The sequence below is a fragment of the Etheostoma cragini genome, chromosome 9, assembly GCF_013103735.1.
Source record: "Etheostoma cragini isolate CJK2018 chromosome 9, CSU_Ecrag_1.0, whole genome shotgun sequence".
Lineage (NCBI taxonomy): Eukaryota > Metazoa > Chordata > Actinopteri > Perciformes > Percidae > Etheostoma > Etheostoma cragini.
In genome coordinates this window covers 11,051,326-11,072,750 of record NC_048415.1, presented here as the reverse complement: position 1 = coordinate 11,072,750, position 21,425 = coordinate 11,051,326, and the positions used below count along the sequence as shown (strand labels likewise).

General features: G+C 40.1%; 2 long non-coding RNA genes across 2 annotated transcripts in view; one reads left to right on the top strand and one right to left on the bottom strand.

Moving 5' to 3' along the window:
- The window catches only part of LOC117950501, a 786,205-nt gene that overhangs the window by 486,418 nt on the left and 278,362 nt on the right, over positions 1–21,425 (top strand). The gene's annotated exons all lie outside the window — the stretch shown is intronic.
- LOC117950497 lies at positions 1,623–12,835 on the bottom strand. The gene is made up of 3 exons (XR_004657918.1): positions 12,824–12,835; positions 7,467–7,473; positions 1,623–1,868 (listed from the first exon to the last, which is right to left on the bottom strand). It is a non-coding gene; the product is annotated as an uncharacterized LOC117950497 (long non-coding RNA).

The following is a 21,425-nucleotide window of genomic DNA, read 5'->3' as shown; positions in this document are numbered from 1 at the left end:
TGCAAATATCGCATGTAATTATCTTAAATATTGTAACAATTGATATTATTCACCTATTTCAGTTTTTCCTCCAGAATTATACAAAGAAAATAATTTCAGGGGGAAATTATTGGCTATCAATAAAATATTACAACTATCAAAATAAACTATAAAATAGTAAATATAATACACATTAACAATGTGTAAATAGATAAATAGAGGCTTGGCATAATTCAAAAATGAATTGAGTGATATAATAGGCTACTATATTGAAGGGTAATAATAGTTTCTTTTGGTTTTTGGTACTGCCACAGCTAAATATTTTGCAGTATTTAGTACTGTCTGTCCATGAACAGTATCTTATGGACACCCACTGTGGTCCTCGTTCGCAACGTCTCTTCCAAATCACCATGGTCCAAAGGGGCAGACACTTGTCTTTCTTGTGGTTCAGTGGTGACCATAACTCTTTCCAGATGCTTCACTGTAAGAAATGGAGAGGCGATTGTACAGGCCAAGAGAAAGTGAGCAAGAAGGCAGGAAACCAACAGGGAGAGGATGAGCTCACTTTTCATTTGCGTTGGCTATAAATAAAGAACACATGCAGGCTATCTGTTTGATTCTCTTTCTATATCCACATAGCCATTAATCAGACCAAGCCAAGGTCTGCACAGATACATGTACATCCCAAGCAGACGGGGGGACTGGAGGAAGAGCGAGTGACTGGAAATCAAGAGGAGAAAGCCCAGGCCTGGATTTACTGACAGATAAGATATTGCACCATCCATGCTGTTCTTCCATTCCATCTCTCTAAAAGGGGACCTGCTGGGAGCCTGTAAACTCCCACTTAATATTTCTTCCCAGATATTTTCTGCTTATTCGCACATTTCCACGACAGAGAGGGACACAGTTTGGCTTCTGCTTGGTTTAAATGTAGGGCATGTGATGGTCATTGAGATAATGTGCGCATCAGCCACAAAAAGAGTCAACTTTCTCGCAAATTTTAACTCCAATTCCAACTAACTCCACCACGTGGCTACAATGCACGGAGGTCTACTCGTCCGAGAGCAAACTCAGTTCAAGCTCTCAGAAAGACATCTGGGCCATCTGTTGAAAAAAGAAGCCAGTCATGTCAAAATGAAGCGTGACAAAGTACAGGAAACATCGAGAGAGGGGGGAAAAAGATTGAAGCCTGGATTGGGTGAAGATCTGTAGGCAGATTTTTACTTGTGTTTGTTTGGGTTGACATGTTCTCTATGATCCAGGGCCAGTGATTGCTATAGGCGAACTAGGCAATTGCTTAGAGCGTCAAATGTGTTGGGGGCGCCGTTTTCCCCCAAGGTCTACTTCCCATTAATAATAGAATAAGAATGACAAGCGAAATAAAACATGTTTTTTAAACATAATCATCCTAGGCGCTCCCTTTTCCACACATGTACGTGTCAACCTCATTATTAGATCGACTTGATGATTATTGTTGATCATTTCAAAATGGGGGAAAACTTCAAACTAATGATTTCAATTGAAGTTCCCATAATGTGACGTTTCCAGTCTATGGGTCAGACTCAAACACACGGAGCTCTGACCTGCATCGCTTAGCGTCCACTCTGCTGTGGGAATGCTGCCGTAGTTCTGGGTTTGCACCTCCGATGTAGGGAGCCACTTCCCTGAACTTTGTCTCATTCAGAGACCAGAGACCCAAAAGGGGCTCGTGTCAGTCAGAAGGTCTGAGATCTACCTCATCAGCAGAGCAATCACGTAATGCAGAGCAGACTATGGTGCAGGTGGATTATTTTCTGAAATATTGTGACTTTGTTCTTGTAATAGCCTATTATCACTTTATTTTTCTCAAAATATCACAACTCCTCCAAATCTCAGAGAACACAGATGTGCTTTGACTCAGATATAATTAGAAAAGTCAATATACAGGAAAATAGATGAAAGCAATATAGAATGCCTGCGACCGTATGCAACTGCAATGTATTCCATTATGTTTTTAATATTTGGATTGTAATCTGTTTACCTTTACATAAATGATATTTCCAGCATAAATTGATTCAGAAAACGATATAAATAGGTGCATAAGAACTGAAGTATTTAATGCACAAAATGTTCAGGAGGTGGACCCCTAGACCCCCACATCATAAGTCACCATGTACACAAATCTGGAAAGTAACACTGACCTTTGGGTTGTTAGACCAGTTATGATTAGACCAAATGCTAAGAAGATGGGGGGGCAACCAAAGGACTAGAGCCCTGCTACAATCTTTGGTGAGCAAGAACGCAACGCCTTATAAACTGAACGTACAGAACATCCATGTTACTTTCCTAAACTTTTGTCTCTTCCTCTCTGTCTGTGTCTTATGATATTCTTCTTTTCAGGGGCATATTTTAGTGGACCATCTGTCAAATTAGACACTGTGTTACCAATGACCGTTTGTTGGCAAGACATGTGAGGGTGAAAAGAAAGGAAAGAACACAGAAAAAAAAAAACAGAGGACAAGTAAAGGATAAATATTATGACTGATGGCTTTCTGGGGTGTGGGCCTGCGTCATTTGGCACCCCATATTACACTTAGGGCTTTAGGTATCTTAGGACCTGTTATTTTGTCCCACCACACTGCTTAACCATCCTATTTTAGTTTCTGGTGATATTTGTATCTACTAAGAGGTTTGTTTTCTTAGTAGAATTGTTCGCTGTTTTTCACAAGTAAAGAAGACGCACAAGGCAGTTAGTTACCATTTTTGAGACAGACTGCTTAGCCAGTCAAAGGGGGAAATGTTTGCAGTCTGTGGCTTTGAACAGAGACTTACTGGTTTGTACTCTTCAAGAGTTATTGTTTACAACAACAACAAAATTTCATTCAATGAGGACAATGGAGGTGTGCAGGGAAGACTGTCCCTCATTCAGAGACTGGAATTAGAGAGAAAGACACGCTAGCACGCAATGTGTTTGTCATTGTTCTGCTGTGGGAAAGACTGTTTCTTTACCGCTCACACGCTATTGGTATTTCACCGACAGCTTCTATAAGCAGGAGCTCTGTAAATGTCACAAAGTAGAATGGCACACATATTGGTGCTTTGTTGCAGATGACAATGCATGTTAAACTATATTGTTAGTGGGGTGACTCCTATTCAGTAAAGAAAAAAAGATTTCTGGAAAAGCAGCAAAGATAGTTTAATTGGGAAAAGGTGTAGAATGCTTGAACAAAGGTACATATTAAGGGGAATTATTTAAGGAGGTAAAACTCACATATTCAGATTTTTCATAGCTTACTAATGGGATGGGAACCATATAAAAAAGATGCTGTATGTGTAGCTTTGGAATCACGTAATTGATATCATAGGAATGGATGAACACGAACTACGACCACGAACAATGGAACATGGTCAAAAGAAGTGTTTTACAACTAGGGGTTTGGTTAGTTAATTTCTAATAATAAAAAAATCCACATGTACGCTAAAGGAAACTGTTTCCTGAGAGGAAATAACTTTTGACTAATTCAATTGTATTTATAGTATCAAATCATAACAAGAGTTATCTCAAGACACTTTACATATAGAGTAGGTCTAGACCACATAATTTACAAAGACCCAACAATTCCACTAATTCCCTCTAATGATATATACTGTGGAAAAAATAAACACTGTGTACATTTGAGATGAAAATGACTTTGGTACAGAGATTATGGGTTTATAATTTATCAAAGAAGTGAAGATTTTCCCAGTTGAAATCGCGTCTCTCAATGTTAAAACTAGAAGGTGTGTCTGTTAAAAGAAAAGCAAGTTTACTCAAGATCTCAATAAGATAAAAAGAGAGGTTGGATTTTGTTTTTTATTGTCCTTTGTAATGGGAAATGTACAATATTTAGTTACTAAGATTAAAAAAATGTATGATGCACAAAGACTTAAAGGAGAACTACGGTCAACACATAGCTATGTTGTTTGTTGTCACGTAGTACTGTCAGTATAAAAAAACGAAAATAATCGGTGTTGCCTACACCATGTTATTCCGCCTGCTGCTAGCTTTTTCACCCAGGCGGCTGAAACTGGGCAGGTTTTAAACGTGCTTTTAGGCTCTTAACATGTTCAAGTTGTCATTACAAGTGCCTTGCCATGTGAACCGATTCCTTTTGAGTGAAAACAGTGAATATGGCTGCAATAGATGTGAAAGAAATGAAGTTGCTAATTCATACCTCTGTTTAGTTCCGGTGTTGAGACGGCAAGACAAGTTCTTAGGGACCGTCTACAAACTACAACACCGAAAAGAGAACAAAAATATTACTTCATTTGATGATTAAATAAGGTAGTGTCTCCAAACTTACCTCAATTATAACATGTCTCCTGTTAGTTGTACTATAGTACTTACTAACTACTTAAAGAAGCATATGCGTATTTTTGAAAATATCTTTGTATTGCTTTTAGGTGTTGCACTTGTCTTGCGATGTCACCACAAGAACACTGAAAATAAACAGAGGTATAAATTAGCATAACTTTTATGCATTTCTTTTACATCTACTGCAGCTATATTCACTGTGTTCACACGGAAGGAATCAGTTCACATGGAAAGGCACCTGCCCCTTTTAGCCGCCTGGGAGTGAAAGCTAGCACTAGCATAACGGCACACCACTACGTGACAACAAACAACATAGCTATGTGTGAAAATTGACCAAAATTCTCCTTTGATTAGCTACTGTGACGCAAAAGATTGATGTTAGTTAGAGAAAGCCTGAGAGATGAGAAAGATTTAAAAGATTTAGTTGTCAATGTTACACATACAGCAAAAAGTATTTGTTTATTTGAAAGTATATAGAAGTCTAATGTAATTATTAATATTTTCTTTTGTGTTTGGTGAGCAGCGTCTTGTAATCTCATGTGGGACAGAGCAAATGTTAGGCACGACATGGAAATAAAAAACAAACAACTTCAAGTCTTAACACAATCGTTTGCAATTTAACTGTCATTCAACAGTAGAAAGTAAAAGACAGTCATGACATCAATCCTGAGTCCATGCAATAGTCAGAATTTGCAGTGTGAGTATTTGCATGCTTCTAATATTTACAAAAATGTCAATAAATGTTGGATTAGTGATGAGCTCAAGTGTGAAAAAAGTAACTGTCATTCAAATCCCTCTTAGAAACAAAGAAAAGATTCTAGAAGCCACAGTAAATCCAAATTAGCTCTGTCCTGGTTATCTTTGTTGAAGTTGTTGGATGTCAGTGAGCTTATTGGAATATGTCAGAATCAGTGTGGAAGGTGAGAGACAGGCTCCTTGTTGTTGCAGCTTGAGCTGTCAGAGTACCCTGAGGGGATGTTTTGTCACTATGCAGGCCAAGGCACTGATGTATTGTAGCCCACAGCTGATGCTCTTTCACCTATAAAGCGAATCAAAACAGTGACCCAAATATTTACCTCTCTCTTTACCCTTGACACACCCTTTTGAGAGACAAAATGAATGAAGGACAAACTCAGCAGGAGTTAAAAAGTCTTACAATGCATCTCTAATGTACACAATTAAAAGTCTTGCTAAAGACCTAGACGAGTTCCAGTAGCAGTTCAGACTAGCACTAACCTCCTTAAGCAGAGAACTAAGACAAAAATAGATGATATTTGTTTAATGTCGGACTAACACATAACATGTTTCACTTTGTTTTATCTGTCTGCATTGAAGGTATGTCTGTGATTTCCTCAGACAAAAACTCAATGAAATCCATCTCCTTCAACCAGATGGCTGTGCTGCTACCTCCCTGCTCTCTCGCTTCCAGCACATTCCATCATCTACCCGTTCTCTTTCTCTGCTCTTTTTCAAATGTCACTTTGTTTGATACACAGGGGTGAGGGCCAAAGAGCAGTGCAGACAGATTTGGCCTGTGAGACATGTTCTTTATCATGGATTTGTTTAATCCTAAACCTCTCCTCGGATGAAAATGGACCAGACTCCCCCAGATCGGTTCTTTCTGGAGGCATTTTGCCATGTCATTCCAATAAGTAGTTCATCAGGGCCTGCAGCCAGTGGGACATACTGTATGAGAACGTTTCTACACATTTGAGAACACACATTACAGATAGAAGTTGGGCTGCACAATTATGGCCAAAATGATAATCATGATTATTTTGATCAAAATTTTGATCACGATTATTCTCACGATTGTTTGTTGATTTTAACCAAAACAAAGTTTTATCGTCACAAAGGATATTTATAACTGCGAGAGGGAGTGTGATGGACGCTACTCACAGAGAGACGGCTGACTCATTATGAACGGGTCCAGCGCGGGTCGAATGGCGGACACACTGGTCGTGTGTATGAAATGTCTGTATCGTCAGTGCGCTGCATTTTTAGGAAACTATGATATTCTGGCCATAGGTCACATCTCTGGCCCAGGTCCAGCAGCTCCGTCTCACACGCTGTTACTCTACCAACTGAAGTTAGTTGCATTCAATAACTTCTTCTGTGTTCTTGACCGTGGCACCGAGGTTTGCCCCTCATATTTAACAATACACAGCTGTGTTAAAAAATTTAAAAAATGTAAACTGTAGACAAATGTGTGTGGACCGGCGCCCGCTGTGTGGCCGGGCGCGGAGAGTAATAGGAGAGAGAGTAGAGGAGAGATCCAACACAGGCAAGGCTTTACAGACGAAATGGTTCATGTAACGCAAAATTAAACCATATCCATATAAACAGCATTGCAGCGGATGCGAGGACATTAGCACTGGTGCATCCTAGAGGAGCTAACAGCTAACAGATGCTACTAGCAATAGCACTGGTCACCATTGTTGAACAAAAAAAACAACAGACGGGACAAAATGTTGCATTTACTGGTAAACTGGTAAACCTTGAGACCAACGTATAACCGACTGCTATCTGTTGAGTTTTCCTCCCGTCCCTCTGTCCTCTGTGACTGTCTCCATCTAGAAACTATGCTGCGCGGTGGAGGAACAACTGATTGTCTCATGAGCAGAAGGGTTTATGCTCTATGCAAAAAAAAAACGAGCGTTCTATGGCTCGATCATGCAAATTTGATCGTGGGAAGTCAAAATCGTGATCGCGATTAAAATTTGATTAATTGTGGTGCCCTAGATAGAAGCTTAAACTATGAGACAGTATGGACACTATTGAAATGAAACTGAAATGTCATGTGCGGTATTTGTCCAAGGTCTGCTTCATTTCAGTCCTGACTTGTAGCACAGAAGAGGTGAACGGTGGTTTGTCGCTGGGTGTTGTTTGTAATTGAATCCTTCCACATCTCTCTGGAAAGCCATTAATCATTCACCTAATTGAGTCACGGACCAGTAATTAGCAGTAATTGGGAGCACGATGGTTGGAGTGATCCTCTTTGATTCTGCACTCTTTAACTCCAGAACAGCAGTCATTGGGAGCACATCCACAGCGCCCCCTGTTGAGGCTGACAGCTCCCCTGGCACATTAAACAGCTCCCCCGGCAAATTAATTTTCCATAGTGATCAAAGCCAGGAACCTGTTCCTTTGCCACATGTGATCTCATTTGTTCTTCGGAGGCAAACTCCCACACATCTGCCTCTGTGATCCACACATGAACACATACAGGTTGATGGTGGACAAAAACCAAAGACAAAACCTGGAATCAAACAATGTCTTTTGAATAAAGCTCAATTGAAACATAGTAAACAAGTTAAATGGATGGAAATATAATATTCTAGAAAAAGAAAACACTTGGCTATATACTAATTCAAATGATGACAATTAATATGAGTATGCCCCTCTGCCAAGCACGGAGGCAACGCAATTAACTTTATACTTATGAAGTTAATCAATGTGCAGAGACATCCTCAGCACGGCCAAATAAAGCACGAAGATGGAGTTAAAGTTGCTTCACGTTCTAAGGTATCTCTTGCTATACCCATTATTTTCTTCTCAGACAGAAAGGTAATGTTAAAACAGATTGTCCAGCTAAACAATTACTTTTACAGTATTGTAATTGTTTTGACCACTCTCCTATCTAGCTGCAACCTTTTTACAAAGTGTGTCTTTTCTTTATGCTGTCTTTCTTTAATTTGTAAAGAATCTGATCAGTTTTATTTTGTTTCAGATGACATGGAACTTTATGCTGTAGGAGAAAACCAGTAGCTGCCAGTCAATCATTGCAAGATGGCAACACAAAGTTAAGGTTAGGGAGAGATCAGTTGAAAGAGATTAACATGGGATGTGAACCCTGGTATCCTCTGTCAAGGACTGGGACTTTTTGAAGGAAGAATAATAATGTTGTGCTACTTAACAGCAACTTACGTAGTTCACACAGTTCTTATGGGATCAGTATGTGTGAAACAGTATGTTTCAACTCAAGGACCCACTCACTCAGACAACCAAAGAACACAGACTTGAACATAAAACTTAATAACACAGGACACCTAAGCCAGCCCTCACTGATGAGGACTGTGAGATAGAGTTGAAAGCTATAAAAAAAGCAAGTAAGTAGAGCTTGAGTTGATGTTATTTTGTCACACAACCAACAACTGCAGCCAACAGTCATTCTTCACATGACTGGTCACTTAAACAAAACATAAACATGGGTTTTTTAAAAGCTGTCATGTTTCTGTTCAGAACAGTCTCCAGAATACAGTACATCCAACGTCCATAAAATAAGATAAGCCTGTAGAGAAAAATGTCTATGTGGAACTTTGAATGCAAATATGCAGCTTTGCACATAGTATTTCTCAGCAATGTTGAAAGCAGCATTGGCAAACAAACACATCTGAAGATAAGTGGTAAACACACACATACACACACGCACGCACAAACGCATGCGCGAAGAAGGGTAATCTGGGAGTTGACCCGGTGAGCACTGCTCGGCTAGATAAAGGAGATTATCCGCATTGTAGTGAGCTGGGGCCTAGGTTCACTGTGTGTGTGTGTGTGTGTGTGTACACACTTTGTTCCTGTGTGATATACACAGGTACTTTTTGTGTGTTTACTGTTTACTGTGTATACCATATGTGTGTTGTGTACCATGTTGTGTCACAGCATCACAAGCAACAGACATGAGGGATTATCTGGATTTTCCAAGTGGGATTTTCAGCAGAGTAGAAGAGATATACTACTAAGTCACTTTCCCCCCCTGACCTCCTGGCCAAAGGCTGCTTTCCAGGCTCTGGACGCCTGGCTTACTGGACACACCTGACATTTTTATGGACAGACTAACCTTAGCTGGGCATCTGTGAGTTAGTATCTTGTGGGGACTGCTGTAGCTCAAAAATAAATTAATCATTCTTGTTACTGTAACTTGTTCCTCAAAATCATGATTCAGAAACCATTTAATTGAATGCTTACCTTTATGATCATATCTCCATTATTAATGCAATTACAGTGTTACATTTGTGCATATGAACATACGATGATCCAGGGTTTTTCCTGCATAGAGAAAGTTTTGGCACTCCCCAAAGAGGTTTTTAGCCAACCCGTTCTTACTCCCAACTCGTAAAATACTAGTCTTGCTTTGGCAGACCCTCCTCCAAAGTGCTCTGAAGGGAGTCTAATCCACATAGCATTCGGGGATGGGAGGAAAACATGCTCTGGTTTAATGGAATTTCTTTAAACCAATCAGAATAATCATGGGCGGTTGTAAACTTTGCAGAGTTGCTGCAAAATAGTTGTGCAAAAGAAAACTCAGACTGTCTCAATTTATCCGGCAGAGATCTGAGGAGCAGTTAACAATTGTTCTCATAAATCCACCAAATTTAAAATTCCAACACAAAGAAAGTGGATGGAAACAGAAAATATGACAAGGAACAATTGACACTTTAGCATCTGTATGGGACACACCAGGCAGAGCAGTGAGTCGACCACACAGCAGTAAGATGAAGTAGTATTAAAGGAGAATTACGGTCAATTTCAACATCTGTTGTTTGTAAATTTGGAGTGCTTTCAGTAAAGAGAAAAACGAAAACAATAGGTGCTACCTACACCGTGTTATCCTTCTGCTAGAGTTAGCATCCAACAGGCTTAAACGGGACAAGTTTTAAACGTGTTTTCGGCCTACAATAATGTTCAAAATGGCATTAAAAGGGCTTTCCCATGAGCAGTGACTCCTTTTGAGTGAACACAGTGAATTTGACATAGATGTGAAAGAAATGCATGAAAGTTGTGGTAATTTAGTTCTGTTTAGTTCCTTTGTGGAGAGGGCAGTTAGAGAGCTTATGGACCATCTACAAACTACAACACAGAAAAGAGATAATACAAACATATTTAGACTAGAAAAGTAACGGCAAGAGTCCTGGCCAAGCGCGTCTAAATTAGATGCTAAAGGAGACTTTTTGCATCAGTAAAAATGCAAAAGGCACCTGCCTAAGTGTCAGTTTTGACGCACTGGGAGTTTGTTGTTTTAGCCAGCGCCAAGGGAAAATCACGAGCACCAAAACGTCTAATTTTGAGTAGCCAGTCTCTTATCTACAGCCACTATCGGCTGGCGCTGAGTTGACTGGATCTGCACCCACCGCTATTTATCTCTAATGGGATCTCCGTTTGCAGATTGAGGCTGAACCGAACTCTCCTGGTGACCCTGCTGCCCCGGAGACCGGCTGCCCAGTGAGAAGCCTTAATAAGTAGTCCAGTTCCATTTACAGTTTAGGTACAGTGGGTTTTAACACCCTCTTCAGCTGTGCTAAATAAAGAAAAAATCCCCAAACACTATCTTTAAAAAAGAAAAAGCATCCCAGACAGACATCTAGCTCCCTGGGGCCTCATTTATTAACAGTGCATGGGAAATGTTATAAATTCGGTCTTAGAATATTAAATTTACTATGTACTTACTTACAAAAGAAATCTGTACTTATTAAACGTGCACAAGCCAATTAAAGGCACATTGGTAAGTAATCAATCTTGATTAAATATATCTGTAGTTAACGACCATGCTAGTCCACGATTAGGCCATTTACATTAAGAAACTTCTCCAATTAACTATGCCAATAATGGCAAAAAGAGCAAAGAAAAGCAACTTCACATAAATTGAGGTACTGATAGATGAGGTAAAATCCAATCAACAAATATTGTTTGGTTCACTCAGCGCAGGAGGTATTAAAAACAAAAGAAACAAATTCTGAATGGGAGAAGGTCACTAACAAATCCAGCAGTTCTTCCTTTTGAGGGAGCGTACCTACTTTGAAGCCACGATCTTTCAGCACATTGTTTGCCAAGTCTTCATATAATGCAAGATAAGCCATGCACTACATTTCTAACATTTGTCACAGCTGTCTTTCATAGGGTTTGACACCAATTAGGCAATCATTCTGTTTAAAACTAGACAAATGACTAATTGAATTGTTAGCCACACATTGAATCTGAAATGCACCAGATTCTGTTTGTGAGCATGGCCAGAGCTGTGCTTATATTTATAAATATTTTAAGTCTTAATACAAGTAGGTACGTTTCAAACTTAACATACAGTTAATAAGTATGGTTGATAAATGAGGTACCGGGAACCAGGAGTTGGCATACTGCAGCAACCAAGTAAGCAAATCTAGCAATTCATTACGTAAACAGCATGGCTAGAAAACATCTGCAACTAATATGATTACTTGGCTTGGTCTACCTGTTGTAGAACATTATTCATGCAAAATATGTGGTTTAATGATAACATATTACATGTCCAATGAAAGAAGCTTAGATAATACAGGGGCTAGCATGTGATAAATAGGTTACTGCTTTGTTACAGATGTCCTGGCCTAAGTATGCCGCATTGTAATTAGAACAGAAAAAAACCTTGAAAATGAATGTTTAAGCAAGAAGTACAGTCTCCAAATGATCCTTCCACCGCACCAGAAGTGTCAATACAAAATAAGGATTGACAATCTGTGAAAGCATCTGTATTTCATTTACATTTTGGGGAATTCAACCAAGCAAACCTTCTCAAAAAAAGCAGCAGTTGTGTCACTAGATGCTACTGAAGTTATCTAAGTTTCTCAGATTGACCAATGAGGAAGGGAGGAACTGGAGTCGGTAGTGTAATGCGTTGAGTGCAGAGAAAGAATTGAAAAGAGTCTAGGACTTTATTAAGAAGACTCTCAGATTGATTTCCTGTCAGCGAGCATCCATGCTGATGAGATCAATGCAGAAAGGATAGGAGCTAAACATAGAGGAAGCAAGAGAACAGAGTGAGAGATCTTTCCATTCTTGGAGATGCCTCTCATTGCCTACGGGCCCAGACAAGCTGATCTGCAAACTGAGCAGAGCTGTCCTCTTCTTAAGTAATTAAGACATTACTGGGAGCTCTCTCTATCCATATTTGATGAAGACCCCAGCTACAATTAAGATGAGCCCTTCTGTGGGGGCTGTGGAAGCCTGATTGATAGTTCCCACACAGCGGGGCTGATTGGTGGTGGGTCAGTTAGCTGGCGGCATCCTCCGCAGAATACCCTTTAACCCCTGCCTAGGTTGGTAAGTCCCCATCGGGAGCTGAATATGGATGTTCTACATCTGCTTGTTAATGAATTAAAAGAGCAATTTAGGTCTCATCGGCTCCCAGAGGAGTTGATTTCATCTCTTTAACGATTGGCCCCGGTGAACCCGGTTTGGCGTTTCTGCATTTTATCATAAGTTATACCGTCAGGGAAGCTTATTAACAATGACTTGAACTGAAAGGTGCTAGCAGGTGCAGAGCGGAAAATGCCTGAGGTTAGAACTAGCCTAATTGTTCACATGAAACTCACGACTAACGGTGTAAAAAGCAAATTGGTATGTTGTCATTGGCCTCTGCCCCATAAATAGTTGGGGTGTTCTTTTCTTCCTTTTTACTATTATCTGAAACTAGAAAATACCTTGAGAGTACACACACACAGAACTAAAACTGTGCATGACATTGATATACATTGTAAGCACATATTCTGAATACAGCATATTTTTGGACCCGTTTCAAATGTGTACTTCATGTACATGTCTTATATTATTACATACAATGTAACTTTTACTGAGTGAGATGAAAGTTACAGAGATTTGGCTTTAAATCTGAACTTCATCTCAGCTCAGTATTTCAATGATAAAAGTCTGATCGACCCACTGTACTTGTTAACAGAAAAGGGGCTCCAAATGGCATGGCAGGAACTTTAAAATTCATATTTAATAGAGATGAAAATACAAAGCTTTGGAGCGGGTAATTAAAAACTTTGCTGCACGTAGACCTTCTCAGGCCTCACTTCATTTCATGATAATGATAATTGAAAGATGGGGGAGGAAGAACTAAATTACAAAGTTGGATTACCAAAATGCCCACGTTGGGTGCTAAATTCACTCTCGTTACACTTGTGCAATAGCGCTCCGCAGCCTCTGGTTATAGCACACTGACTCAATTACCACCCTCTTAATCAAATTCTTCCTACTCAATTGCATTTGCAGTGGTTTAAAATGTGTTTTTCTTTGCGCACTATTAAAACTCTCCCCTTAGTTCAGGATACGCTTCAGCTCTAGAACAAAGTACCTTCAGTTTTTGAGGCCAAAGGAAATTCCTAAATATCCTCATGTTTATGAGCTCAAGAAATCGTCTTTTTTTAATATGATACTGCATGAAGTCATTTCACTTATGGTGTGTAGCTCTCCCTGTGACTCCACTGTGAGGCTTGAAAGTGGTAACAGGCACAAGCATAGACATTAGATGGGTGGGGTTGAGCCTGGAAATGTCACCAGTTTAGCTCAGTTGAGAAATTTTTTCTCTTATTTAAGAGATTTTTATTAAATTACACTGGTGCCAGGCGTTATTATGAGATTTACAAAACATCCAGTAATGTCCTTACACAGGGAAACATAGGAAATTTGAATCTTGTTGCAGCCATAGTGGTCCTCAATGGTATATCCTCAAAAGAATAGGATAGCAGGATTCATTTCTGTGGGATTGATAAAATATGATATATTTATTGTTTAGATAATCTCATTTTTTATCTTAAGGATATCCGAGCTGAGTTCAGTAGCACCAGAGATGCTAAACTAGAGATAGTTTCCTGTGAGCCAGTATCTCAATTTTGTGGGAAAATCCATCCCATCTTTTATTTAAAAACAACAAAAAACAATTTATTTACTTTGTCCTATAATGTTACTGGATGGGTCGACAGCCTTACTAAATACATTATTCCCAAGTGTCTCTTTTTCTGGCCTAGTTGTTGTTGTGTTCAATGTATTTCCAATACATAATCTATAGGATCAATGGTTCATTGACATCTGTCGCTTGATAGTTTATTATTGTCAAATAAACTTAATTGTTTATTTGAAAATGTTTAAATGTAATTATTTGTATTATTAAAATGAACTGCGGTGACAACATCACAATGGGGTACGTCCATTTCTTGCAGCCATAATAACAGGCAAGATGTCAGGATTTGATTTATGTAACAGAAGTTTTGTTTTATTTAGCAGGATACAGTATTGTGACTTGTCTGCAAATCTTCAAATGTATATGATAAATATCATTAAACCAATACATTTGTAAACCCTCAGATTGTACCAGTGAGAGTTCTTAGGGCTCCAGTTTGCATATCTCCCATATGCACTGTCCAATAAGTGAATATGTACAGTATGCAAACAGATGTCTATAACTGCACAGCCTATGAGCTGGGACTGCAGTGTCAGTCATCATCTGCATAGCAGGGGCTGTCTGTAAATCTGGTCTGGATATCTGCCACGTCATACTGTACATGTGACAACATCAGGGGTCCTGCAGAGACCTGATCTAGCTAAATGTTAATGCTTTGTTTAGGCGCTTGTAAGCTCACTGACCTGAACCAAAAGGTCTCATTCAGAAGAAAGCGAAACCGGCATCAAGCCCCATGTCAGACGCCCACGGGGCTTCTGCAATCCTGTAAAAACACACGGACGACAGCCCTATCATGTAACCCTCATAACAGTACTCACTACATGGAAATATGGCTAGTTTTAAAAATTGGGGTAGGTGAGAAGTAAATGTATGAACTCAACTAAAGTAAAGACACTGGTAAGATATGAGCGATAATAAGGCTACTAATGGATATACGGTAGCTCAACAATGTAAAAGAGATAATGTAGTTAGGCAAATATCCCTGGGTAATAATGACATTGTGCTCATCAAATTTATTGCTGAGATCTGGAAATGCTTAAAAGAAGTCCGGCTGGATCCCGTGAGCAGTTGGACAATCAAACAGATCCTAAACAAACCATCAGGTTAGTCACACAGTTTTACTGTGCAATCGGCAACATTATAAGTGTTTTATTTTATCTAAAAGTGTTCAAATAATCTGGCTAAACTGCTCATCTAATCTCTCCCCATTAGACAAAATTGTGGTAATGCTGCCCTGTTACCAGGTCGAAGCAATTATGTTGGCATACAGTTACCAATAAACTGAAAATGATCTAGTGAGAATAGTTACTGTATGTGAGTAAATTGCAACCTTGGATCCAGGGTAGAACAATAGGAAGGATATAATTATTCCAGCACAGCAAGATTTTAAGGTAGCAGATTAAGGCCAAATTACTTCTCCATTATTGTAGGAAGCTGTAACTACATGTCTTCTACTCTCTTAGGCTCAAACACACACGTTCTCCACAGTAATTAGTAATAGAGGTGCCAATTTGCAGAGTTGCAAGCAGTAATTCACCAAAACTGCTCTTGTGTATAAGCATCTAAAGCCAACAGAACTTTAAAGCCCATGACAGGCCTACATATTCTGTGAGAATTAATATTGTCTTATTTTGTCTAATCTTTGCTGTGTATGTATGTTCCCAGATGTCACATAACACAACTGAAATTCTTGACTACAAGTGGGATAATGATATATAGAGGTCGGCCTACCTGGTCTCTTTGTCAAGATTGCAATTGGACACATTTACACATGCAATTACACACACAAACACACAACTAAATATGCACACAGTCTCCCACAGGCTTGAGGCTCTCTGCAGAGGTTCTCTGCTAAATTAATAACACAAGTCACTGGTCTAGACAGTGTAGATAGTGTGTCCTCCTCTCTATGTGTATTTTGGTGCCGTGAGAGAAGAGGGCTTGATTTATCAACAGCAAGGCCAGGAGTCCGCAGAGAACCAGCTGACTGATCGAGCTCTTTTAATCTGACAAGGTCTCAAAGACAAGAGTGAGCGGGAGAGAGAAGAAGAAGTAGAGGGACAGGGGCAGGCAGGAAGGATTGGGCAGCTATAAGGTTTGAGAGCCAGATGATTTAGAGGTCTAATATCAGCCGTTATTGCTACTCCTATTCTTGAGTTTCCTAATTTTCCCCTAATGGAATCTTCGCCCATCACTGAGCATACTGATCGCCTGTTAAACAGAGCCTCTCCCTACCAATCATTACGAGGCTTATTGCTGTCAACTGCCAATCAGATATGAGGAACATGGGAATTTCTGATCATGACAAATCAGATAGGGGTGTTTAAGAAAAGTTCACGCATTGAACAATTATGATTCAAAGGTGCTCTAAGCAATGTTGGGTGACGTTACTTCTTGTTGATGCTCAGGTACAGGAGTTTATTCGGTTTAAGCGGTTTTGCAAGCGCTTATCTAGAAAAAGGAAGACCTTTCCTTAGTGTGTCTGCCACACATAGTTTTTGCACCAGTTACCTCATATGAACTTCTTACTATGTGACAGATTATTTGATTGAGTTGGCATTCACACCTAAAGATACAGCCAATGCATTCAACAGTGTACAGCCCTCCAATAAGCTTTTCATATTCAGCTTCTGTTGACACTGTGCCAGAGAGGTGCTCATTCAGCTTTCAGAGGCTTTATTTTGTGGTGCAGTTGAAATGCAATTAATGCAAAATGTGAAATGTCACACAAATCTCATTACCTATCACAAGAGTATTTTTGTGTGCCTGCAACACTGACACCACACAGTTCAAGGCAGAGCTGAACCCACACAAACATGTAAACATTGACATGTGATAAAAGACTAAGTATATCACCATGTTTATTATTCATTCATTAAACCAGAGCTATTTAATCAACTCTTAGGATGAGGACCTCGCAATGAAAGATGAGCTAATGCAAGGCGCTTGTTTACACAACGACTCCGCCTCCTTCCTCATCGTGTTGGATCATGCGGGCAAGCTCTTAACACGATTATGAATCCATACTTAATGAGCACATAAAACACGGCAGGGATTACCAACATGTAGCCATAGCCTCCATTGTTAGCTTCAGAGGAATACAGAGCCACTTGTTTTTGAGTGGGTTGAGAGTTTTTGGGACAAAGCCACCTCACTTTGTCATTTTTCCATTTCCCTTTCAGTTTAGAGGCAGCTGGCCAGGTCTCCTGTGGTGTAATGTAATGTTAAATGAATCTGCCATGCTGTAAACCTGTTGGGGAACTTTTAAAAGGCCCATACGGGACCGGGGGGGGTGAAAGAGATACATAAGTGAGGCATCAAAGGAGATTAGTGAAAGAGACTCCTTGTCGTTTTCTCCTTGTCGATTTCCAATCCATACTGTCCAGCTGAGGTTTAGAGTGGTCTGGTTGTGTTTCTTTGCTGTCATTTTTGCCTGGCAAGGGTCAGTGGCATTTACTGGGTTTTGGAAAGAGAAGAGGTACAGGAGGAAAGGCAAGAGGGGGGAGAAGTGGAGGGTTGGCAACAGAAGAGCGTAACAAACCAGTAAACATGTCCAGACGGTGTTGCATGGCAGAGAAGGAACCTCAGGCGTTGTGCTAGTCCAGCTTGACCAAATGGCCTCTTTGTAGCCTGGTCACACTCTTCTTTCACAGGCCTTATTCAGGTGTTTAGTTCAGGTAAGGATAAAGAGAATGCCTGGTAGTCATAGTTACTAAGCACCGAGGTTTTCAGCAAAGGAACATTTAAATACCCAAAACATCTGTTGTTGCTCAAAACTGTGGTCCACGCCCAAGTATAGTGGATTTGTATAACATCCTAGAGAACCACTAGTGAAAGCAGAGTTCCTTTAATTACCCCTTTACAAATTGACAGTGAAGTGTGGCAACTGTTTTGTTTATATTGCTTACTGCAAGTATTTGGACCCCCACTGCAACTTTATCTTCACTTCTTAATTGAGCAGTTGTTTGCCAGGGACTAATCTCCAAGGCTTGTGTACACAACAGTCCTGAAAGATTCTGCAAATTAAAGACTTATCTTAATCCTCTCCTTCCCAAAACATTAGCCTCTCAGATCAGGACAATTTGAGACAAATGCTTTTGTATTTGTGTGAAGGAAGCATAAAAGGTACTTTAAAGGAAACCTGATTAGCGTGTGTTATAATATGTATGTAAGACAAAACCTGCAAACATCATTGTAGTAGTACAGGTTGATACATGCATGAGGATGCTTAAGGCATATAAGATTGCCTTTAAGTGCATCCGTGGACGCTTCCTGAGAAACACAATAGCGCCTAATGTAGCAATTTTATGCTACGCTGAAACACCCATCAATACCTGTGTCTCAGGTGTAACTTGTTCCCCCGACAAGCCATGAACACCTGTCTCCCTAATCCTTACAATTAACCTGGAGACTAGCTACTAGCTTGAATTACATCCAACATGGCTTGCCCATCCTTTATCCTGGCGCGTCAGTCTGTGCAACCTTCTAATCAGAGTAACCCAATCCCTGACTTCTATCCCCGGTCCAAGCTGAAAAAGAGACAGACGCGACTAGGAGGGAGACAGACCCTGCCTTTATGTCTGCCAACACTAGCATTTGGCCTCTCATCCAAAGCTACTGCCAGTCAACCCCCACCCCTATATTTCACTCTCTTTTTCTTGAGATGCAGTGGACACATTGTGGTTTATACCCCGTCCAAGTCTGTATTCCAGTCACAGATGTAGTGGGAGAATTATATGGGATAGGTATTAAGCTGTAATTTATTTATCTGAGATTGAAACCAGACCAGCGCCTGAAACCTGTCATGTGGTTTGACTGCCCGTAGTCTTACACAGCAGTGCACGTCCAAATAGGGCCATGTCCACCACGACCACACTCATATCGATCTCTGGAATATCATCTTTAAAAGACACCGTGAGGTTCATATTAAGCATGGAAAAGCGCCCTGGAGACGGGAGCACAACAAAAGGAGAACAATATCGGTACATACAAAGGTAGTGGCTACAAGTCAGATAAATTGTTGGCTTATTCTTATCTCTGTGCCTTTAGGCAGTGACAATTAGACACAAAACCTTAGCTGTCCTTTACTCAATTCCGCAGATGCCATAGTAAAACCAATGAGATATGCTGGAAGACAATAGAGAACAGATGAAAAAGGCCTTGTTGCAGGCAAGCATATCAGTCTATTACAGAATGTGGTAGGGCATCTTTTCTACAGGAGCTACTGCTGGCAAGGATTTATTGATCTATCTTTCTATTCCCTTATTTCCTTCAATTTAGAAAGTAGATTGTGAGGAAAAACACCAGAGGAAGTAAAACTCTTTGTATTGTCTTGGCTTTGTTTCTCAATACATTATACAAATTAGTAGGATAAGTAGCGTGGGAGGAACTACGGCAAAGTACAGGTCTACCCTGCGGCAAAGTGGTAACCCCACACCCTTTTTTCAGCAGCCAGCTCTAGCACATAAAACCACTTCTTTGGGAGGAGCTTCCGGGGCCACGACTGTATGGTCAATCAGTTTAAAAGCCTATAAAAGCCTCTCTGGATTAGGCTTTTCAACATATCAGGATGCTGGTAAAAATGGTTTTGCTTCCTTGGTAAGGTTGGCTGGCAATATGTAGCTCGTAACACTTGAATGATTCAAGGTTCTCAACATAAGCGTAATGGCGAACACAGCCTCTCTCCTGCCACAGCAGCTAAAACAGTTGTCCTCTGCTGAAAGCAGTCTGGCTCATAAATGCTCAAAATCCTGGAGGGGGAGTTTTTTTGTTTTAATGCGTGTAATATGCCATTTTTAATGACAAAGCAGCCCCAACCCATATTGTCTGAAAATGCATACCACATCGTTCCAAAAAGATATTAGCAGCATCCAGAGGGTTACAGTTCCCTTGTGTACCATGAAGGTCTGGACACAGAGGAGGCTGATGAGAGGTGCAGGATTTTGGAAGAGACGTAAGACGAACTTGACAGTTGGAGGCCTATGCTGCAGAGATCATTTGATATATAAGAGGTTAGGTGTCCTGTATAAATGTTTAATCACTGTCTGGGCTCCTGGTCGTTAACCTCCTTGACAGTGAACTAGAGACGGAAGACCAATGATACCTCTGTCTAAACATTGGGCTAGTACCTTATCACATCTTTAATCCTCAGTCCAAAAGGCTATCCATCCTGCAAGAGCTTTCATGGGCATTGCACACAGCCCTCCCCTAAAAAACAAAGCAGCTGTTTTGGTCAATGATACACTTCAGTTCCCATCACTTATCAGTAAACATAGATTGATTTCCTTGGTTTCATCTCGTGTGTGCGAGTGTGCGGTTTATGTGTTATTTAGTTAACTTAGGAGCTTACAGCTAGTCTTACAAGATAACATCACAATTTCAGAACTTTGTTTGGATCAAAAACAACACAAATCTCTGACCTTAATTTTTTCCAGCCAGCAAATACAACAAAAGTGCTCATTTTGTCTGCCTAGATAATATAGATAATGCTGACGCCTGGAGCCTTAAAAGACATCTGAGAGCCAGGGATCAAGTTTAATCAAATCAAAGCTACTGCACCCATGGGAGGAGATAGTTTTTTTTTTTAAAGAATCCATAGTATAGGATTTTCTGTCTAATATTGAGCTGAAAACAGTTGCATGCATTTATATATGCTGAGACCTCTGACTGACATAGAGTACTTCTTTGTCAGTATACAAGGTATTTTCAGCAAGCATATATGCACCTGCAGAAATTTGGTCAGACTTGTTTGGAGCCATGCAGTGTTTTTGTTAGCTTTGTTGCCTTCTCTATGACCTTTTGCAGTGAATTGAAGGTGTGACATGATTTGGGCTGTCTTTGTGATGGCCTCAGTGGAATTTAAATGTAGAACAGTTGTGTACAGCATGTATTGGCACAACCAATAAAGATGCACCCACCAATTATTTCTGGTACTGGCTGTAAAAATATGCTGAACTAGCTAGATTACTTTTGTGCACCTGTGCTCATCATACCAAAGAGAGGCCACAGTAAGCTCCATATACAGATCCAATAACTGCTGCTCTTTTTCCCCAGTTTGCTAATTGCAAAAAAACTGCCTGGTGAGCTGCAACATCAAAGGCAAATCAAAGTCAACTCCCTGTGTCTGGCAGCATCTGACACATAAAAAAAGCGTTGTTGTGTCAATGTGTGAGGTCACTGGACTCTTAATGTGAGCATCCAAAACTGTACATTGGCTATTTCATTCAGGGGATGTAATGTGGGTCCATGATGTTCAAGAAAATAATTGGATGAGAGCCTTACTCTCAGTTGTCTGCACGTATAGAAGTATAGAAATTGCTTCCTTAATTACACACACACACACACACACACACATCCCCCCCAACCTGGCTTGCCCATCAAACCCTTCAACACCACTTCCCA